The 19,112-nt window shown below is 40.1% G+C and overlaps 30 non-coding genes across 30 annotated transcripts; all 30 read right to left on the bottom strand.

The window, feature by feature from the left end:
• Positions 1–227: 227 nt before the first annotated feature.
• TRNAE-CUC (transfer RNA glutamic acid (anticodon CUC)) lies at positions 228–299 on the bottom strand. Its single transcript has one exon. It is a non-coding gene; the product is annotated as a tRNA-Glu (tRNA).
• Positions 300–826: 527 nt separating this feature from the next.
• On the bottom strand, positions 827–898 carry TRNAE-CUC (transfer RNA glutamic acid (anticodon CUC)). Its single transcript has one exon. It is a non-coding gene; the product is annotated as a tRNA-Glu (tRNA).
• Positions 899–1,407: 509 nt separating this feature from the next.
• TRNAE-CUC (transfer RNA glutamic acid (anticodon CUC)) lies at positions 1,408–1,479 on the bottom strand. The gene has a single exon. It is a non-coding gene; the product is annotated as a tRNA-Glu (tRNA).
• A 1,646-nt stretch (positions 1,480–3,125) lies between these two features.
• Positions 3,126–3,197, bottom strand: TRNAE-CUC (transfer RNA glutamic acid (anticodon CUC)). The gene has a single exon. It is a non-coding gene; the product is annotated as a tRNA-Glu (tRNA).
• A 527-nt stretch (positions 3,198–3,724) lies between these two features.
• On the bottom strand, positions 3,725–3,796 carry TRNAE-CUC (transfer RNA glutamic acid (anticodon CUC)). Its single transcript has one exon. It is a non-coding gene; the product is annotated as a tRNA-Glu (tRNA).
• Positions 3,797–4,305: 509 nt separating this feature from the next.
• On the bottom strand, positions 4,306–4,377 carry TRNAE-CUC (transfer RNA glutamic acid (anticodon CUC)). The gene has a single exon. It is a non-coding gene; the product is annotated as a tRNA-Glu (tRNA).
• A 509-nt stretch (positions 4,378–4,886) lies between these two features.
• Positions 4,887–4,958, bottom strand: TRNAE-CUC (transfer RNA glutamic acid (anticodon CUC)). Its single transcript has one exon. It is a non-coding gene; the product is annotated as a tRNA-Glu (tRNA).
• A 509-nt stretch (positions 4,959–5,467) lies between these two features.
• TRNAE-CUC (transfer RNA glutamic acid (anticodon CUC)) lies at positions 5,468–5,539 on the bottom strand. The gene has a single exon. It is a non-coding gene; the product is annotated as a tRNA-Glu (tRNA).
• A 509-nt stretch (positions 5,540–6,048) lies between these two features.
• TRNAE-CUC (transfer RNA glutamic acid (anticodon CUC)) lies at positions 6,049–6,120 on the bottom strand. The gene has a single exon. It is a non-coding gene; the product is annotated as a tRNA-Glu (tRNA).
• Positions 6,121–6,647: 527 nt separating this feature from the next.
• On the bottom strand, positions 6,648–6,719 carry TRNAE-CUC (transfer RNA glutamic acid (anticodon CUC)). The gene has a single exon. It is a non-coding gene; the product is annotated as a tRNA-Glu (tRNA).
• A 509-nt stretch (positions 6,720–7,228) lies between these two features.
• Positions 7,229–7,300, bottom strand: TRNAE-CUC (transfer RNA glutamic acid (anticodon CUC)). Its single transcript has one exon. It is a non-coding gene; the product is annotated as a tRNA-Glu (tRNA).
• Positions 7,301–7,827: 527 nt separating this feature from the next.
• TRNAE-CUC (transfer RNA glutamic acid (anticodon CUC)) lies at positions 7,828–7,899 on the bottom strand. Its single transcript has one exon. It is a non-coding gene; the product is annotated as a tRNA-Glu (tRNA).
• A 509-nt stretch (positions 7,900–8,408) lies between these two features.
• Positions 8,409–8,480, bottom strand: TRNAE-CUC (transfer RNA glutamic acid (anticodon CUC)). The gene has a single exon. It is a non-coding gene; the product is annotated as a tRNA-Glu (tRNA).
• Positions 8,481–8,989: 509 nt separating this feature from the next.
• TRNAE-CUC (transfer RNA glutamic acid (anticodon CUC)) lies at positions 8,990–9,061 on the bottom strand. The gene has a single exon. It is a non-coding gene; the product is annotated as a tRNA-Glu (tRNA).
• Positions 9,062–9,570: 509 nt separating this feature from the next.
• Positions 9,571–9,642, bottom strand: TRNAE-CUC (transfer RNA glutamic acid (anticodon CUC)). The gene has a single exon. It is a non-coding gene; the product is annotated as a tRNA-Glu (tRNA).
• Positions 9,643–10,151: 509 nt separating this feature from the next.
• TRNAE-CUC (transfer RNA glutamic acid (anticodon CUC)) lies at positions 10,152–10,223 on the bottom strand. Its single transcript has one exon. It is a non-coding gene; the product is annotated as a tRNA-Glu (tRNA).
• A 509-nt stretch (positions 10,224–10,732) lies between these two features.
• TRNAE-CUC (transfer RNA glutamic acid (anticodon CUC)) lies at positions 10,733–10,804 on the bottom strand. Its single transcript has one exon. It is a non-coding gene; the product is annotated as a tRNA-Glu (tRNA).
• Positions 10,805–11,313: 509 nt separating this feature from the next.
• On the bottom strand, positions 11,314–11,385 carry TRNAE-CUC (transfer RNA glutamic acid (anticodon CUC)). The gene has a single exon. It is a non-coding gene; the product is annotated as a tRNA-Glu (tRNA).
• A 509-nt stretch (positions 11,386–11,894) lies between these two features.
• Positions 11,895–11,966, bottom strand: TRNAE-CUC (transfer RNA glutamic acid (anticodon CUC)). Its single transcript has one exon. It is a non-coding gene; the product is annotated as a tRNA-Glu (tRNA).
• A 527-nt stretch (positions 11,967–12,493) lies between these two features.
• Positions 12,494–12,565, bottom strand: TRNAE-CUC (transfer RNA glutamic acid (anticodon CUC)). The gene has a single exon. It is a non-coding gene; the product is annotated as a tRNA-Glu (tRNA).
• Positions 12,566–13,074: 509 nt separating this feature from the next.
• On the bottom strand, positions 13,075–13,146 carry TRNAE-CUC (transfer RNA glutamic acid (anticodon CUC)). The gene has a single exon. It is a non-coding gene; the product is annotated as a tRNA-Glu (tRNA).
• A 527-nt stretch (positions 13,147–13,673) lies between these two features.
• Positions 13,674–13,745, bottom strand: TRNAE-CUC (transfer RNA glutamic acid (anticodon CUC)). The gene has a single exon. It is a non-coding gene; the product is annotated as a tRNA-Glu (tRNA).
• Positions 13,746–14,254: 509 nt separating this feature from the next.
• Positions 14,255–14,326, bottom strand: TRNAE-CUC (transfer RNA glutamic acid (anticodon CUC)). The gene has a single exon. It is a non-coding gene; the product is annotated as a tRNA-Glu (tRNA).
• A 509-nt stretch (positions 14,327–14,835) lies between these two features.
• Positions 14,836–14,907, bottom strand: TRNAE-CUC (transfer RNA glutamic acid (anticodon CUC)). Its single transcript has one exon. It is a non-coding gene; the product is annotated as a tRNA-Glu (tRNA).
• Positions 14,908–15,416: 509 nt separating this feature from the next.
• On the bottom strand, positions 15,417–15,488 carry TRNAE-CUC (transfer RNA glutamic acid (anticodon CUC)). The gene has a single exon. It is a non-coding gene; the product is annotated as a tRNA-Glu (tRNA).
• Positions 15,489–16,015: 527 nt separating this feature from the next.
• TRNAE-CUC (transfer RNA glutamic acid (anticodon CUC)) lies at positions 16,016–16,087 on the bottom strand. The gene has a single exon. It is a non-coding gene; the product is annotated as a tRNA-Glu (tRNA).
• Positions 16,088–16,614: 527 nt separating this feature from the next.
• On the bottom strand, positions 16,615–16,686 carry TRNAE-CUC (transfer RNA glutamic acid (anticodon CUC)). Its single transcript has one exon. It is a non-coding gene; the product is annotated as a tRNA-Glu (tRNA).
• Positions 16,687–17,213: 527 nt separating this feature from the next.
• TRNAE-CUC (transfer RNA glutamic acid (anticodon CUC)) lies at positions 17,214–17,285 on the bottom strand. Its single transcript has one exon. It is a non-coding gene; the product is annotated as a tRNA-Glu (tRNA).
• A 527-nt stretch (positions 17,286–17,812) lies between these two features.
• TRNAE-CUC (transfer RNA glutamic acid (anticodon CUC)) lies at positions 17,813–17,884 on the bottom strand. Its single transcript has one exon. It is a non-coding gene; the product is annotated as a tRNA-Glu (tRNA).
• A 1,108-nt stretch (positions 17,885–18,992) lies between these two features.
• TRNAE-CUC (transfer RNA glutamic acid (anticodon CUC)) lies at positions 18,993–19,064 on the bottom strand. The gene has a single exon. It is a non-coding gene; the product is annotated as a tRNA-Glu (tRNA).
• Positions 19,065–19,112: the final 48 nt, after the last annotated feature.

Raw genomic sequence — 19,112 nt, 5'->3', positions numbered from 1 at the left:
ACATGGCCTGAATAGTTCTGACAAAATTCTCTTTTCTACAAGAGCACAAGTCTTTTAGTAGCAAAAATTCATTTAGAAAGACATCTCACCCTTTGTTATCAATTTCCATGATATGTTTTGACCACTCACAGCTTCTCAAGTCTACTTAAAGACGATTTCATATGAGAAATGATGCTCTGAAGTGTAAGAATCTGTGTTTTCGTCAAAAACAGTCAGAAGACCTCCCTTTCCCTGACCGGGAATCGAACCCGGGCCGCGGCGGTGAGAGCGCCGAATCCTAACCACTAGACCACCAGGGAGTGATGAAGTAGGTGAACACTCCATGATAGAAAAGGAAGTTCTCTGAATGAAGTGCAATGGAATATGAGGAAAAGGGCTACTAGGAATCAGTTTTACAAGAAAGGAGAGGAAGATTGGTCATGTATAGCAATTTTCAAGTTTACCACACAGCAGTTTTGCCTCCTTGATGTATAGTACTGGCACCAAAAAAAGATGATTTTGAGGAGCTAGATGTTGAGAGTTCCTGGCTCCATTATAAATTGTACTGGTGCGAAAGAAGACATTGATGATTCAGATATCAAACATAGCCTGAATAGTTCTGACAAAATTCTCTTTTCTACAAGAGCACAAGTCTTTTAGTAGCAAAAATTCATTTAGAAAGACATCTCACCCTTTGTTATCAATTTCCATGATCTGTTTTGACCACTCACAGCTTCTCAAGTCTACTTAAAGACGATTTCATATGAGAAATGATGCTCTGAAGTGTAAGATTTTTTTACGTTTGATAAATCTGTGTTTTTGTCAAAAACAGTCAGAAGACCTCCCTTTCCCTGACCGGGAATCGAACCCGGGCCGCAGCGGTGAGAGCGCCGAATCCTAACCACTAGACCACCAGGGAGTGATGAAGTAGGTGAACACTCCATGATAGAAAAGGAAGTTCTCTGAATGAAGTGCAATGGAATATGAGGAAAAGGGCTACTAGGAATCAGTTTTACAAGAAAGGAGAGGAAGATTGGTCATGTATAGCAATTTTCAAGTTTACCACACAGCAGTTTTGCCTCCTTGATGTATAGTACTGGCACCAAAAAAAGATGATTTTGAGGAGCTAGATGTTGAGAGTTCCTGGCTCTATTATAAATTGTACTGGTGCGAAAGAAGAAATTGATGATTCAGATATCGAACATGGCCTGAATAGTTCTGACAAAATTCTCTTTTCTACAAGAGCACAAGTCTTTTAGTAGCAAAAATTCATTTAGAAAGACATCTCACCCTTTGTTATCAATTTCCATGATCTGTTTTGACCACTCACAGCTTCTCAAGTCTACTTAAAGACGATTTCATATGAGAAATGAGGCTCTGAAGTGTAAGAATCTGTGTTTTCGTCAAAAACAGTCAGAAGACCTCCCTTTCCCTGACCGGGAATCGAACCCGGGCCGCGGCGGTGAGAGCGCCGAATCCTAACCACTAGACCACCAGGGAGTGATGAAGTAGGTGAACACTCCATGATAGAAAAGGAAGTTCTCTGAATGAAGTGCAATGGAATATGAAGAAAAGGGCTACTAGGAATCAGTTTTACAAGAAAGGAGAGGAAGATTGGTCATGTATAGCAATTTTCAAGTTTACCACACAGCAGTTTTGCCTCCTTGATGTATAGTACTGGCACCAAAAAAAGATGATTTTGAGGAGCTAGATGTTGAGAGTTCCTGGCTCCATTATAAATTGTACTGGTGCGAAAGAAGACATTGATGATTCAGATATCAAACATAGCCTGAATAGTTCTGACAAAATTCTCTTTTCTACAAGAGCACAAGTCTTTTAGTAGCAAAAATTCATTTAGAAAGACATCTCACCCTTTGTTATCAATTTCCATGATCTGTTTTGACCACTCACAGCTTCTCAAGTCTACTTAAAGACGATTTCATATGAGAACTGATGCTCTGAAGTGTAAGAATCTGTGTTTTCGTCAAAAACAGTCAGAAGACCTCCCTTTAACTGACCGGGAATCGAACCCGGGCCGCGGCGGTGAGAGCGCCGAATCCTAACCACTAGACCACCAGGGAGCGATGAAGTAGGTGAACACTCCATGATAGAAAAGGAAGTTCTCTGAATGAAGTGCAATGGAATATGAGGAAAAGGGCTACTAGGAATCAGTTTTACAAGAAAGGAGAGGAAGATTGGTCATGTATAGCAATTTTCAAGTTTACCACACAGCAGTTTTGCCTCCTTGATGTATAGTACTGGCACCAAAAAAAGATGATTTTGAGGAGCTAGATGTTGAGAGTTCCTGGCTCCATTATAAATTGTACTGGTGCGAAAGAAGACATTGATGATTCAGATATCAAACATGGCCTGAATAGTTCTGACAAAATTCTCTTTTCTACAAGAGCACAAGTCTTTTAGTAGCAAAAATTCATTTAGAAAGACATCTCACCCTTTGTTATCAATTTCCATGATCTGTTTTGACCACTCACAGCTTCTCAAGTCTACTTAAAGACGATTTCATATGAGAAATGATGCTCTGAAGTGTAAGAATCTGTGTTTTCGTCATAAACAGTCAGAAGACCTCCCTTTCCCTGACCGGAGAGCGCCGAATCCTAACCACTAGACCACCAGGGAGTGATGAAGTAGGTGAACACTCCATGATAGAAAAGGAAGTTCTCTGAATGAAGTGCAATGGAATATGAGGAAAAGGGCTACTAGGAATCAGTTTTACAAGAAAGGAGAGGAAGATTGGTCATGTATAGCAATTTTCAAGTTTACCACACAGCAGTTTTGCCTCCTTGATGTATAGTACTGGCACCAAAAAAAGATGATTTTGAGGAGCTAGATGTTGAGAGTTCCTGGCTCCATTATAAATTGTACTGGTGCGAAAGAAGACATTGATGATTCAGATATCAAACATGGCCTGAATAGTTCTGACAAAATTCTCTTTTCTACAAGAGCACAAGTCTTTTAGTAGCAAAAATTCATTTAGAAAGACATCTCACCCTTTGTTATCAATTTCCATGATCTGTTTTGACCACTCACAGCTTCTCAAGTCTACTTAAAGACGATTTCATATGAGAAATGATGCTCTGAAGTGTAAGAATCTGTGTTTTCGTCAAAAACAGTCAGAAGACCTCCCTTTCCCTGACCGGGAATCGAACCCGGGCCGCGGCGGTGAGAGCGCCGAATCCTAACCACTAGACCACCAGGGAGTGATGAAGTAGGTGAACACTCCATGATAGAAAAGGAAGTTCTCTGAATGAAGTGCAATGGAATATGAGGAAAAGGGCTACTAGGAATCAGTTTTACAAGAAAGGAGAGGAAGATTGGTCATGTATAGCAATTTTCAAGTTTACCACACAGCAGTTTTGCCTCCTTGATGTATAGTACTGGCACCAAAAAAAGATGATTTTGAGGAGCTAGATGTTGAGAGTTCCTGGCTCCATTATAAATTGTACTGGTGCGAAAGAAGACATTGATGATTCAGATATCAAACATGGCCTGAATAGTTCTGACAAAATTCTCTTTTCTACAAGAGCACAAGTCTTTTAGTAGCAAAAATTCATTTAGAAAGACATCTCACCCTTTGTTATCAATTTCCATGATCTGTTTTGACCACTCACAGCTTCTCAAGTCTACTTAAAGACGATTTCATATGAGAAATGATGCTCTGAAGTGTAAGATTTTTTTATGTTTGATAAATCTGTGTTTTCGTCGAAAACAGTCAGAAGACCTCCCTTTCCCTGACCGGGAATCGAACCCGAGCCGCGGCGGTGAGAGCGCCGAATCCTAACCACTAGACCACCAGGGAGTGATGAAGTAGGTGAACACTCCATGATAGAAAAGGAAGTTCTCTGAATGAAGTGCAATGGAATATGAGGAAAAGGGCTACTAGGAATCAGTTTTACAAGAAAGGAGAGGAAGATTGGTCATGTATAGCAATTTCCAAGTTTACCACACAGCAGTTTTGCCTCCTTGATGTATAGTACTGGCACCAAAAAAAGATGATTTTGAGGAGCTAGATGTTGAGAGTTCCTGGCTCCATTATAAATTGTACTGGTGCGAAAGAAGACATTGATGATTCAGATATCAAACATGGCCTGAATAGTTCTGACAAAATTCTCTTTTCTACAAGAGCACAAGTCTTTTAGTAGCAAAAATTCATTTAGAAAGACATCTCACCCTTTGTTATCAATTTCCATGATCTGTTTTGACCACTCACAGCTTCTCAAGTCTACTTAAAGACGATTTCATATGAGAAATGATGCTCTGAAGTGTAAGAATCTGTGTTTTCGTCAAAAACAGTCAGAAGACCTCCCTTTCCCTGACCGGGAATCGAACCCAGGCCGCGGCGGTGAGAGTGCCGAATCCTAACCACTAGACCACCAGGGAGTGATGAAGTAGGTGAACACTCCATGATAGAAAAGGAAGTTCTCTGAATGAAGTGCAATGGAATATGAGGAAAAGGGCTACTAGGAATCAGTTTTACAAGAAAGGAGAGGAAGATTGGTCATGTATAGCAATTTTCAAGTTTACCACACAGCAGTTTTGCCTCCTTGATGTATAGTACTGGCACCAAAAAAAGATGATTTTGAGGAGCTAGATGTTGAGAGTTCCTGGCTCCATTATAAATTGTACTGGTGCGAAAGAAGACATTGATGATTCAGATATCAAACATAGCCTGAATAGTTCTGACAAAATTCTCTTTTCTACAAGAGCACAAGTCTTTTAGTAGCAAAAATTCATTTAGAAAGACATCTCACCCTTTGTTATCAATTTCCATGATCTGTTTTGACCACTCACAGCTTCTCAAGTCTACTTAAAGACGATTTCATATGAGAAATGATGCTCTGAAGTGTAAGAATCTGTGTTTTCGTCAAAAACAGTCAGAAGACCTCCCTTTCCCTGACCGGGAATCGAACCCGGGCCGCAGCTGTGAGAGCGCCGAATCCTAACCACTAGACCACCAGGGAGTGATGAAGTAAATGAACACTCCATGATAGAAAAGGAAGTTCTCTGAATGAAGTGCAATGGAATATGAGGAAAAGGGCTACTAGGAATCAGTTTTACAAGAAAGGAGAGGAAGATTGGTCATGTATAGCAATTTTCAAGTTTACCACACAGCAGTTTTGCCTCCTTGATGTATAGTACTGGCACCAAAAAAAGATGATTTTGAGGAGCTAGATGTTGAGAGTTCCTGGCTCCATTATAAATTGTACTGGTGCGAAAGAAGACATTGATGATTCAGATATCAAACATGGCCTGAATAGTTCTGACAAAATTCTCTTTTCTACAAGAGCACAAGTCTTTTAGTAGCAAAAATTCATTTAGAAAGACATCTCACCCTTTGTTATCAATTTCCATGATCTGTTTTGACCACTCACAGCTTCTCAAGTCTACTTAAAGACGATTTCATATGAGAAATGATGCTCTGAAGTGTAAGAATCTGTGTTTTCGTCAAAAACAGTCAGAAGACCTCCCTTTCCCTGACCGGGAATCGAACCCAGGCCGCAGCGGTGAGAGCGCCGAATCCTAACCACTAGACCACCAGGGAGTGATGAAGTAGGTGAACACTCCATGATAGAAAAGGAAGTTCTCTGAATGAAGTGCAATGGAATATGAGGAAAAGGGCTACTAGGAATCAGTTTTACAAGAAAGGAGAGGAAGATTGGTCATGTATAGCAATTTTCAAGTTTACCACACAGCAGTTTTGCCTCCTTGATGTATAGTACTGGCACCAAAAAAAGATGATTTTGAGGAGCTAGATGTTGAGAGTTCCTGGCTCCATTATAAATTGTACTGGTGCGAAAGAAGACATTGATGATTCAGATATCAAACATAGCCTGAATAGTTCTGACAAAATTCTCTTTTCTACAAGAGCACAAGTCTTTTAGTAGCAAAAATTCATTTAGAAAGACATCTCACCCTTTGTTATCAATTTCCATGATCTGTTTTGACCACTCACAGCTTCTCAAGTCTACTTAAAGACGATTTCATATGAGAAATGATGCTCTGAAGTGTAAGAATCTGTGTTTTCGTCAAAAACAGTCAGAAGACCTCCCTTTTCCTGACCGGGAATCGAACCCGGGCCGCGGCGGTGAGAGCGCCGAATCCTAACCACTAGACCACCAGGGAGTGATGAAGTAGGTGAACACTCCATGATAGAAAAGGAAGTTCTCTGAATGAAGTGCAATGGAATATGAGGAAAAGGGCTACTAGGAATCAGTTTTACAAGAAAGGAGAGGAAGATTGGTCATGTATAGCAATTTTCAAGTTTACCACACAGCAGTTTTGCCTCCTTGATGTATAGTACTGGCACCAAAAAAAGATGATTTTGAGGAGCTAGATGTTGAGAGTTCCTGGCTCCATTATAAATTGTACTGGTGCGAAAGAAGACATTGATGATTCAGATATCAAACATGGCCTGAATAGTTCTGACAAAATTCTCTTTTCTACAAGAGCACAAGTCTTTTAGTAGCAAAAATTCATTTAGAAAGACATCTCAACCTTTGTTATCAATTTCCATGATCTGTTTTGACCACTCACAGCTTCTCAAGTCTACTTAAAGACGATTTCATATGAGAAATGATGCTCTGAAGTGTAAGATTTTTTTATGTTTGATAAATCTGTGTTTTCGTCAAAAACAGTCAGAAGATCTCCCTTTCCCTGACCGGGAATCGAACCCGGGCCGCGGCAGTGAGAGCGCCGAATCCTAACCACTAGACCACCAGGGAGTGATGAAGTAGGTGAACACTCCATGATAGAAAAGGAAGTTCTCTGAATGAAGTGCAATGGAATATGAAGAAAAGGGCTACTAGGAATCAGTTTTACAAGAAAGGAGAGGAAGATTGGTCATGTATAGCAATTTTCAAGTTTACCACACAGCAGTTTTTCCTCCTTGATGTATAGTACTGGCACCAAAAAAAGATGATTTTGAGGAGCTAGATGTTGAGAGTTCCTGGCTCCATTATAAATTGTACTGGTGCGAAAGAAGACATTGATGATTCAGATATCAAACATGGCCTGAATAGTTCTGACAAAATTCTCTTTTCTACAAGAGCACAAGTCTTTTAGTAGCAAAAATTCATTTAGAAAGACATCTCACCCTTTGTTATCAATTTCCATGATCTGTTTTGACCACTCACAGCTTCTCAAGTCTACTTAAAGACGATTTCATATGAGAAATGAGGCTCTGAAGTGTAAGAATCTGTGTTTTCGTCAAAAACATTCAGAAGACCTCCCTTTCCCTGACCGGGAATCGAACCCGGGCCGCGGCGGTGAGAGCGCCGAATCCTAACCACTTAACCACCAGGGAGTGATGAAGTAGGTGACCACTCCATGATAGAAAATGAAGTTCTCTGAATGAAGTGCAATGGAATATGAGGAAAAGGGCTACTAGGAATCAGTTTTACAAGAAAGGAGAGGAAGATTGGTCATGTATAGCAATTTTCAAGATTACCACACAGCAGTTTTGCCTCCTTGATGTATAGTACTGGCACCAAAAAAAGATGATTTTGAGGAGCTAGATGTTGAGAGTTCCTGGCTCTATTATAAATTGTACTGGTGCGAAAGAAGACATTGATGATTCAGATATCAAACATGGCCTGAATAGTTCTGACAAAATTCTCTTTTCTACAAGAGCACAAGTCTTTTAGTAGAAAAAATTCATTTAGAAAGACATCTCACCCTTTGTTATCAATTTCCATGATCTGTTTTGACCACTCACAGCTTCTCAAGTCTACTTAAAGACAATTTCATATGAGAAATGATGCTCTGAAGTGTAAGATTTTTTTACGTTTGATAAATCTGTGTTTTCGTCAAAAACAGTCAGAAGACCTCCCTTTCCCTGACCGGGAATCGAACCCGGGCCGCGGCAGTGAGAGCGCCGAATCCTAACCACTAGACCACCAGGGAGTGATGAAGTAGGTGAACACTCCATGATAGAAAAGGAAGTTCTCTGAATGAAGTGCAATGGAATATGAGGAAAAGGGCTACTAGGAATCAGTTTTACAAGAAAGGAGAGGAAGATTGGTCATGTATAGCAATTTTCAAGTTTACCACACAGCAGTTTTGCCTCCTTGATGTATAGTACTGGCACCAAAAAAAGATGATTTTGAGGAGCTAGATGTTGAGAGTTCCTGGCTCCATTATAAATTGTACTGGTGCGAAAGAATACATTGATGATTCAGATATCAAACATGGCCTGAATAGTTCTGACAAAATTCTCTTTTCTACAAGAGCACAAGTCTTTTAGTAGCAAAAATTCATTTAGAAAGACATCTCACCCTTTGTTATCAATTTCCATGATCTGTTTTGACCACTCACAGCTTCTCAAGTCTACTTAAAGACGATTTCATATGAGAAATGATGCTCTGAAGTGTAAGAATCTGTGTTTTCGTCAAAAACAGTCAGAAGACCTCCCTTTCCCTGACCGGGAATCAAACCCAGGCCGCGGCGGTGAGAGCGCCGAATCCTAACCACTAGACCACCAGGGAGTGATGAAGTAGGTGAACACTCCATGATAGAAAAGGAAGTTCTCTGAATGAAGTGCAATGGAATATGAGGAAAAGGGCTACTAGGAATCAGTTTTACAAGAAAGGAGAGGAAGATTGGTCATGTATAGCAATTTTCAAGTTTACCACACAGCAGTTTTGCCTCCTTGATGTATAGTACTGGCACCAAAAAAAGATGATTTTGAGGAGCTAGATGTTGAGAGTTCCTGGCTCCATTATAAATTGTACTGGTGCGAAAGAAGACATTGATGATTCAGATATCAAACATAGCCTGAATAGTTCTGACAAAATTCTCTTTTCTACAAGAGCACAAGTCTTTTAGTAGCAAAAATTCATTTAGAAAGACATCTCACCCTTTGTTATCAATTTCCATGATCTGTTTTGACCACTCACAGCTTCTCAAGTCTACTTAAAGACGATTTCATATGAGAAATGATGCTCTGAAGTGTAAGAATCTGTGTTTTCGTCAAAAACAGTCAGAAGACCTCCCTTTCCCTGACCGGGAATCGAACCCGGGCCGCAGCTGTGAGAGCGCCGAATCCTAACCACTAGACCACCAGGGAGTGATGAAGTAGATGAACACTCCATGATAGAAAAGGAAGTTCTCTGAATGAAGTGCAATGGAATATGAGGAAAAGGGCTACTAGGAATCAGTTTTACAAGAAAGGAGAGGAAGATTGGTCATGTATAGCAATTTTCAAGTTTACCACACAGCAGTTTTGCCTCCTTGATGTATAGTACTGGCACCAAAAAAAGATGATTTTGAGGAGCTAGATGTTGAGAGTTCCTGGCTCCATTATAAATTGTACTGGTGCGAAAGAAGACATTGATGATTCAGATATCAAACATGGCCTGAATAGTTCTGACAAAATTCTCTTTTCTACAAGAGCACAAGTCTTTTAGTAGCAAAAATTCATTTAGAAAGACATCTCACCCTTTGTTATCAATTTCCATGATCTGTTTTGACCACTCACAGCTTCTCAAGTCTACTTAAAGACGATTTCATATGAGAAATGATGCTCTGAAGTGTAAGAATCTGTGTTTTCGTCAAAAACAGTCAGAAGACCTCCCTTTCCCTGACCGGGAATCGAACCCGGGCCGCGGCGGTGAGAGCGCCGAATCCTAACCACTAGACCACCAGGGAGTGATGAAGTAGGTGAACACTCCATGATAGAAAAGGAAGTTCTCTGAATGAAGTGCAATGGAATATGAGGAAAAGGGCTACTAGGAATCAGTTTTACAAGAAAGGAGAGGAAGATTGGTCATGTATAGCAATTTTCAAGTTTACCACACAGCAGTTTTGCCTCCTTGATGTATAGTACTGGCACCAAAAAAAGATGATTTTGAGGAGCTAGATGTTGAGAGTTCCTGGCTCCATTATAAATTGTACTGGTGCGAAAGAAGACATTGATGATTCAGATATCAAACATGGCCTGAATAGTTCTGACAAAATTCTCTTTTCTACAAGAGTACAAGTCTTTTAGTAGCAAAAATTCATTTAGAAAGACATCTCACCCTTTGTTATCAATTTCCATGATCTGTTTTGACCACTCACAGCTTCTCAAGTCTACTTAAAGACGATTTCATATGAGAAATGATGCTCTGAAGTGTAAGAATCTGTGTTTTCGTCAAAAACAGTCAGAAGACCTCCCTTTCCCTGACCGGGAATCGAACCCGGGCCGCGGCGGTGAGAGCGCCGAATCCTAACCACTAGACCACCAGGGAGTGATGAAGTAGGTGAACACTCCATGATAGAAAAGGAAGTTCTCTGAATGAAGTGCAATGGAATATGAGGAAAAGGGCTACTAGGAATCAGTTTTACAAGAAAGGAGAGGAAGATTGGTCATGTATAGCAATTTTCAAGTTTACCACACAGCAGTTTTGCCTCCTTGATGTATAGTACTGGCACCAAAAAAAGATGATTTTGAGGAGCTAGATGTTGAGAGTTCCTGGCTCCATTATAAATTGTACTGGTGCGAAAGAAGACATTGATGATTCAGATATCAAACATAGCCTGAATAGTTCTGACAAAATTCTCTTTTCTACAAGAGCACAAGTCTTTTAGTAGCAAAAATTCATTTAGAAAGACATCTCACCCTTTGTTATCAATTTCCATGATCTGTTTTGACCACTCACAGCTTCTCAAGTCTACTTAAAGACGATTTCATATGAGAAATGATGCTCTGAAGTGTAAGAATCTGTGTTTTCGTCAAAAACAGTCAGAAGACCTCCCTTTCCCTGACCGGGAATCGAACCCGGGCCGCAGCTGTGAGAGCGCCGAATCCTAACCACTAGACCACCAGGGAGTGATGAAGTAAATGAACACTCCATGATAGAAAAGGAAGTTCTCTGAATGAAGTGCAATGGAATATGAGGAAAAGGGCTACTAGGAATCAGTTTTACAAGAAAGGAGAGGAAGATTGGTCATGTATAGCAATTTTCAAGTTTACCACACAGCAGTTTTGCCTCCTTGATGTATAGTACTGGCACCAAAAAAAGATGATTTTGAGGAGCTAGATGTTGAGAGTTCCTGGCTCCATTATAAATTGTACTGGTGCGAAAGAAGACATTGATGATTCAGATATCAAACATGGCCTGAATAGTTCTGACAAAATTCTCTTTTCTACAAGAGCACAAGTCTTTTAGTAGCAAAAATTCATTTAGAAAGACATCTCACCCTTTGTTATCAATTTCCATGATCTGTTTTGACCACTCACAGCTTCTCAAGTCTACTTAAAGACGATTTCATATGAGAAATGATGCTCTGAAGTGTAAGAATCTGTGTTTTCGTCAAAAACAGTCAGAAGACCTCCCTTTCCCTGACCGGGAATCGAACCCAGGCCGCAGCGGTGAGAGCGCCGAATCCTAACCACTAGACCACCAGGGAGTGATGAAGTAGGTGAACACTCCATGATAGAAAAGGAAGTTCTCTGAATGAAGTGCAATGGAATATGAGGAAAAGGGCTACTAGGAATCAGTTTTACAAGAAAGGAGAGGAAGATTGGTCATGTATAGCAATTTTCAAGTTTACCACACAGCAGTTTTGCCTCCTTGATGTATAGTACTGGCACCAAAAAAAGATGATTTTGAGGAGCTAGATGTTGAGAGTTCCTGGCTCCATTATAAATTGTACTGGTGCGAAAGAAGACATTGATGATTCAGATATCAAACATAGCCTGAATAGTTCTGACAAAATTCTCTTTTCTACAAGAGCACAAGTCTTTTAGTAGCAAAAATTCATTTAGAAAGACATCTCACCCTTTGTTATCAATTTCCATGATCTGTTTTGACCACTCACAGCTTCTCAAGTCTACTTAAAGACGATTTCATATGAGAAATGATGCTCTGAAGTGTAAGAATCTGTGTTTTCGTCAAAAACAGTCAGAAGACCTCCCTTTTCCTGACCGGGAATCGAACCCGGGCCGCGGCGGTGAGAGCGCCGAATCCTAACCACTAGACCACCAGGGAGTGATGAAGTAGGTGAACACTCCATGATAGAAAAGGAAGTTCTCTGAATGAAGTGCAATGGAATATGAGGAAAAGGGCTACTAGGAATCAGTTTTACAAGAAAGGAGAGGAAGATTGGTCATGTATAGCAATTTTCAAGTTTACCACACAGCAGTTTTGCCTCCTTGATGTATAGTACTGGCACCAAAAAAAGATGATTTTGAGGAGCTAGATGTTGAGAGTTCCTGGCTCCATTATAAATTGTACTGGTGCGAAAGAAGACATTGATGATTCAGATATCAAACATGGCCTGAATAGTTCTGACAAAATTCTCTTTTCTACAAGAGCACAAGTCTTTTAGTAGCAAAAATTCATTTAGAAAGACATCTCAACCTTTGTTATCAATTTCCATGATCTGTTTTGACCACTCACAGCTTCTCAAGTCTACTTAAAGACGATTTCATATGAGAAATGATGCTCTGAAGTGTAAGATTTTTTTATGTTTGATAAATCTGTGTTTTCGTCAAAAACAGTCAGAAGATCTCCCTTTCCCTGACCGGGAATCGAACCCGGGCCGCGGCAGTGAGAGCGCCGAATCCTAACCACTAGACCACCAGGGAGTGATGAAGTAGGTGAACACTCCATGATAGAAAAGGAAGTTCTCTGAATGAAGTGCAATGGAATATGAAGAAAAGGGCTACTAGGAATCAGTTTTACAAGAAAGGAGAGGAAGATTGGTCATGTATAGCAATTTTCAAGTTTACCACACAGCAGTTTTTCCTCCTTGATGTATAGTACTGGCACCAAAAAAAGATGATTTTGAGGAGCTAGATGTTGAGAGTTCCTGGCTCCATTATAAATTGTACTGGTGCGAAAGAAGACATTGATGATTCAGATATCAAACATGGCCTGAATAGTTCTGACAAAATTCTCTTTTCTACAAGAGCACAAGTCTTTTAGTAGCAAAAATTCATTTAGAAAGACATCTCACCCTTTGTTATCAATTTCCATGATCTGTTTTGACCACTCACAGCTTCTCAAGTCTACTTAAAGACGATTTCATATGAGAAATGAGGCTCTGAAGTGTAAGAATCTGTGTTTTCGTCAAAAACATTCAGAAGACCTCCCTTTCCCTGACCGGGAATCGAACCCGGGCCGCGGCGGTGAGAGCGCCGAATCCTAACCACTTAACCACCAGGGAGTGATGAAGTAGGTGACCACTCCATGATAGAAAATGAAGTTCTCTGAATGAAGTGCAATGGAATATGAGGAAAAGGGCTACTAGGAATCAGTTTTACAAGAAAGGAGAGGAAGATTGGTCATGTATAGCAATTTTCAAGATTACCACACAGCAGTTTTGCCTCCTTGATGTATAGTACTGGCACCAAAAAAAGATGATTTTGAGGAGCTAGATGTTGAGAGTTCCTGGCTCTATTATAAATTGTACTGGTGCGAAAGAAGACATTGATGATTCAGATATCAAACATGGCCTGAATAGTTCTGACAAAATTCTCTTTTCTACAAGAGCACAAGTCTTTTAGTAGAAAAAATTCATTTAGAAAGACATCTCACCCTTTGTTATCAATTTCCATGATCTGTTTTGACCACTCACAGCTTCTCAAGTCTACTTAAAGACAATTTCATATGAGAAATGATGCTCTGAAGTGTAAGATTTTTTTACGTTTGATAAATCTGTGTTTTCGTCAAAAACAGTCAGAAGACCTCCCTTTCCCTGACCGGGAATCGAACCCGGGCCGCGGCAGTGAGAGCGCCGAATCCTAACCACTAGACCACCAGGGAGTGATGAAGTAGGTGAACACTCCATGATAGAAAAGGAAGTTCTCTGAATGAAGTGCAATGGAATATGAGGAAAAGGGCTACTAGGAATCAGTTTTACAAGAAAGGAGAGGAAGATTGGTCATGTATAGCAATTTTCAAGTTTACCACACAGCAGTTTTGCCTCCTTGATGTATAGTACTGGCACCAAAAAAAGATGATTTTGAGGAGCTAGATGTTGAGAGTTCCTGGCTCCATTATAAATTGTACTGGTGCGAAAGAATACATTGATGATTCAGATATCAAACATGGCCTGAATAGTTCTGACAAAATTCTCTTTTCTACAAGAGCACAAGTCTTTTAGTAGCAAAAATTCATTTAGAAAGACATCTCACCCTTTGTTATCAATTTCCATGATCTGTTTTGACCACTCACAGCTTCTCAAGTCTACTTAAAGACGATTTCATATGAGAAATGATGCTCTGAAGTGTAAGAATCTGTGTTTTCGTCAAAAACAGTCAGAAGACCTCCCTTTCCCTGACCGGGAATCAAACCCAGGCCGCGGCGGTGAGAGCGCCGAATCCTAACCACTAGACCACCAGGGAGTGATGAAGTAGGTGAACACTCCATGATAGAAAAGGAAGTTCTCTGAATGAAGTGCAATGGAATATGAGGAAAAGGGCTACTAGGAATCAGTTTTACAAGAAAGGAGAGGAAGATTGGTCATGTATAGCAATTTTCAAGTTTACCACACAGCAGTTTTGCCTCCTTGATGTATAGTACTGGCACCAAAAAAAGATGATTTTGAGGAGCTAGATGTTGAGAGTTCCTGGCTCCATTATAAATTGTACTGGTGCGAAAGAAGACATTGATGATTCAGATATCAAACATAGCCTGAATAGTTCTGACAAAATTCTCTTTTCTACAAGAGCACAAGTCTTTTAGTAGCAAAAATTCATTTAGAAAGACATCTCACCCTTTGTTATCAATTTCCATGATCTGTTTTGACCACTCACAGCTTCTCAAGTCTACTTAAAGACGATTTCATATGAGAAATGATGCTCTGAAGTGTAAGAATCTGTGTTTTCGTCAAAAACAGTCAGAAGACCTCCCTTTCCCTGACCGGGAATCGAACCCGGGCCGCAGCTGTGAGAGCGCCGAATCCTAACCACTAGACCACCAGGGAGTGATGAAGTAGATGAACACTCCATGATAGAAAAGGAAGTTCTCTGAATGAAGTGCAATGGAATATGAGGAAAAGGGCTACTAGGAATCAGTTTTACAAGAAAGGAGAGGAAGATTGGTCATGTATAGCAATTTTCAAGTTTACCACACAGCAGTTTTGCCTCCTTGATGTATAGTACTGGCACCAAAAAAAGATGATTTTGAGGAGCTAGATGTTGAGAGTTCCTGGCTCCATTATAAATTGTACTGGTGCGAAAGAAGACATTGATGATTCAGATATCAAACATGGCCTGAATAGTTCTGACAAAATTCTCTTTTCTACAAGAGCACAAGTCTTTTAGTAGCAAAAATTCATTTAGAAAGACATCTCACCCTTTGTTATCAATTTCCATGATCTGTTTTGACCACTCACAGCTTCTCAAGTCTACTTAAAGACGATTTCATATGAGAAATGATGCTCTGAAGTGTAAGAATCTGTGTTTTCGTCAAAAACAGTCAGAAGACCTCCCTTTCCCTGACCGGGAATCGAACCCGGGCCGCGGCGGTGAGAGCGCCGAATCCTAACCACTAGACCACCAGGGAGTGATGAAGTAGGTGAACACTCCATGATAGAAAAGGAAGTTCTCTGAATGAAGTGCAATGGAATATGAGGAAAAGGGCTACTAGGAATCAGTTTTACAAGAAAGGAGAGGAAGATTGGTCATGTATAGCAATTTTCAAGTTTACCACACAGCAGTTTTGCCTCCTTGATGTATAGTACTGGCACCAAAAAAAGATGATTTTGAGGAGCTAGATGTTGAGAGTTCCTGGCTCCATTATAAATTGTACTGGTGCGAAAGAAGACATTGATGATTCAGATATCAAACATGGCCTGAATAGTTCTGACAAAATTCTCTTTTCTACAAGAGTACAAGTCTTTTAGTAGCAAAAATTCATTTAGAAAGACATCTCACCCTTTGTTATCAATTTCCATGATCTGTTTTGACCACTCACAGCTTCTCAAGTCTACTTAAAGACGATTTCATATGAGAAATGATGCTCTGAAGTGTAAGATTTTTTTATGTTTGATAAATCTGTGTTTTCGTCAAAAACAGTCAGAAGACCTCCCTTTCCCTGACCGGGAATCGAACCCGGGCCGCGGCGGTGAGAGCGCCGAATCCTAACCACTAGACCACCAGGGAGTGATGAAGTAGGTGAACACTCCATGATAGAAAAGGAAGTTCTCTGAATGAAGTGCAATGGAATATGAGGAAAAGGGCTACTAGGAATCAGTTTTACAAGAAAGGAGAGGAAGATTGGTCATGTATAGCAATTTTCAAGTTTACCACACAGCAGTTTTGCCTCCTTGATGTATAGTACTGGCACCAAAAAAAGATGATTTTGAGGAGCTAGATGTTGAGAGTTCCTGGCTCTATTATAAATTGTACTGGTGCGAAAGAAGACATTGATGATTCAGATATCAAACATGGCCTGAATAGTTCTGACAAAATTCTCTTTTCTACAAGAGCACAAGTCTTTTAGTAGAAAAAATTCATTTAGAAAGACATCTCACCCTTTGTTATCAATTTCCATGATCTGTTTTGACCACTCACAGCTTCTCAAGTCTACTTAAAGACAATTTCATATGAGAAATGATGCTCTGAAGTGTAAGATTTTTTTACGTTTGATAAATCTGTGTTTTCGTCAAAAACAGTCAGAAGACCTCCCTTTCCCTGACCGGGAATCGAACCCGGGCCGCGGCAGTGAGAGCGCCGAATCCTAACCACTAGACCACCAGGGAGTGATGAAGTAGGTGAACACTCCATGATAGAAAAGGAAGTTCTCTGAATGAAGTGCAATGGAATATGAGGAAAAGGGCTACTAGGAATCAGTTTTACAAGAAAGGAGAGGAAGATTGGTCATGTATAGCAATTTTCAAGTTTACCACACAGCAGTTTTGCCTCCTTGATGTATAGTACTGGCACCAAAAAAAGATGATTTTGAGGAGCTAGATGTTGAGAGTTCCTGGCTCCATTATAAATTGTACTGGTGCGAAAGAATACATTGATGATTCAGATATCAAACATGGCCTGAATAGTTCTGACAAAATTCTCTTTTCTACAAGAGCACAAGTCTTTTAGTAGCAAAAATTCATTTAGAAAGACATCTCACCCTTTGTTATCAATTTCCATGATCTGTTTTGACCACTCACAGCTTCTCAAGTCTACTTAAAGACGATTTCATATGAGAAATGATGCTCTGAAGTGTAAGATTTTTTTACGTTTGATAAATCTGTGTTTTCGTCAAAAACATTCAGAAGACATCCCTTTCCCTGACCGGGAATCGAACCCTGGCCGCGGCGGTGAGAGCGCCGAATCCTAACCACTAGACCACCAGGGAGTGATGAAGTAGGTGAACACTCCATGATAGAAAAGGAAGTTCTCTGAATGAAGTGCAATGGAATATGAGGAAAAGGGCTACTAGGAATCAGTTTTACAAGAAAGGAGAGGAAGATTGGTCATGTATAGCAATTTTCAAGTTTACCACACAGCAGTTTTGCCTCCTTGATGTATAGTACTGGCACCAAAAAAAGATGATTTTGAGGAGCTAGATGTTGAGAGTTCCTGGCTCCATTATAAATTGTACTGGTGCGAAAGAAGACATTGATGATTCAGATATCAAACATGGCCTGAATAGTTCTGACAAAATTCTCTTTTCTACAAGAGCACAAGTCTTTTAGTAGCAAAAATTCATTTAGAAAGACATCTCACCCTTTGTTATCAATTTCCATGATCTGTTTTGACCACTCACAGCTTCTCAAGTCTACTTAAAGACGATTTCATATGAGAAATGATACTCTGAAGTGTAAGATTTTTTTACGTTTGATAAATCTGTGTTTTCGTCAAAAACAGTCAGAAGACCTCCCTTTCCCTGACCGGGAATCGAACCCGGGCCGCGGCGGTGAGAGCGCCGAATCCTAACCACTAGACCACCAGGGAGTGATGAAGTAGGTGAACACTCCATGATAGAAAAGGAAGTTCTCTGAATGAAGTGCAATGGAATATGAGTAAAAGGGCTACTAGGAATCAGTTTTACAAGAAAGGAGAGGAAGATTGGTCATGTATAGCAATTTTCAAGTTTACCACACAGCAGTTTTGCCTCCTTGATGTATAGTACTGGCACCAAAAAAAGATGATTTTGAGGAGCTAGATGTTGAGAGTTCCTGGCTCCATTATAAATTGTACTGGTGCGAAAGAAGACATTGATGATTCAGATATCAAACATAGCCTGAATAGTTCTGACAAAATTCTCTTTTCTACAAGAGCACAAGTCTTTTAGTAGCAAAAATTCATTTAGAAAGACATCTCACCCTTTGTTATCAATTTCCATGATCTGTTTTGACCACTCACAGCTTCTCAAGTCTACTTAAAGACGATTTCATATGAGAAATGATGCTCTGAAGTGTAAGAATCTGTGTTTTCGTCAAAAACAGTCAGAAGACCTCCCTTTCACTGACCGGGAATCGAACCTGGGCCGCGGCGGTGAGAGCGCCAAATCCTAACCACTAGACCACCAGGGAGTGATGAAGTAGGTGAACACTCCATGATAGAAAAGGAAGTTCTCTGAATGAAGTGCAATGGAATATGAGGAAAAGGGCTACTAGGAATCAGTTTTACAAGAAAGGAGAGGAAGATTGGTCATGTATAGCAATTTTCAAGTTTACCACACAGCAGTTTTGCCTCCTTGATGTATAGTACTGGCACCAAAAAAAGATGATTTTGAGGAGCTAGATGTTGAGAGTTCCTGGCTCCATTATAAATTGTACTGGTGCGAAAGAAGACATTGATGATTCAGATATCAAACATGGCCTGAATAGTTCTGACAAAATTCTCTTTTCTACAAGAGCACAAGTCTTTTAGTAGCAAAAATTCATTTAGAAAGACATCTCACCCTTTGTTATCAATTTCCATGATCTGTTTTGACCACTCACAGCTTCTCAAGTCTACTTAAAGACGATTTCATATGAGAAATGATGCTCTGAAGTGTAAGATTTTTTTATGTTTGATAAATCTGTGTTTTCGTCAAAAACAGTCAGAAGACCTCCCTTTCCCTGACCGGGAATCGAACCCGGGCCGCGGCGGTGAGAGCGCCGAATCCTAACCACTAGACCACCAGGGAGTGATGAAGTAGGTGAACACTCCATGATAGAAAAGGAAGTTCTCTGAA

This window comes from Pseudophryne corroboree, chromosome 8 (assembly GCF_028390025.1).
Source record: "Pseudophryne corroboree isolate aPseCor3 chromosome 8, aPseCor3.hap2, whole genome shotgun sequence".
Classification (NCBI taxonomy): Eukaryota; Metazoa; Chordata; class Amphibia; order Anura; family Myobatrachidae; genus Pseudophryne; species Pseudophryne corroboree.
The sequence above is the reverse complement of the archived record's forward strand: the minus strand, read 5'-3'. Positions and strand labels throughout refer to the sequence as shown.